Source organism: Gavialis gangeticus, unplaced genomic scaffold, assembly GCF_001723915.1.
Source record: "Gavialis gangeticus isolate Ggan-Ray unplaced genomic scaffold, GavGan_comp1, whole genome shotgun sequence".
In the NCBI taxonomy this organism is placed as follows: domain Eukaryota; kingdom Metazoa; phylum Chordata; order Crocodylia; family Gavialidae; genus Gavialis; species Gavialis gangeticus.
Window position 1 is genome coordinate 111,174,190 of NW_017729024.1, and position 516 is coordinate 111,174,705.

The following is a 516-nucleotide window of genomic DNA, read 5'->3' on the forward strand; positions in this document are numbered from 1 at the left end:
CTACATCTGTTAGGTGGGTAAATAAACCACTCCATAGCTGTTCTGAAGTCAAGTGACAATTGTGTGAGCCACACTAGTATGGGTTGAGTAGGGTTTTTTCAAATGATAGTGGGGACTAACACAGCATTAGTGTCTATAATATATTATTTAAAGGGATTAAGTTTCCTGCTTGTCCCAGCAGGTGAATGCCAAATCTTATTAGCACTGTGGTGTCAGGCAACTGTTGATGTTCATGAACCTGCCTTTCAAACAACCAATGCAGGACAATGGAGATGCATTCTTTGAGGTCATTATTCATATGTCTGGTGGGCAAACTATGGGTACATTATGCTGTTGATGGCCCCAGTGCAGTTTCAGAAGCCTATTCTCTGAAATCTAGTTAATACTTTAGCAATGTGCATCACAGTATTAATCAAGAGAAAGGTTGGCCACATATAGCTAACTTCCCATGTAGCTAACCACATATAGCTAACTCCCCATGTACCTTGGTGAAAGGGGGTTAACTGTTTTCTTATT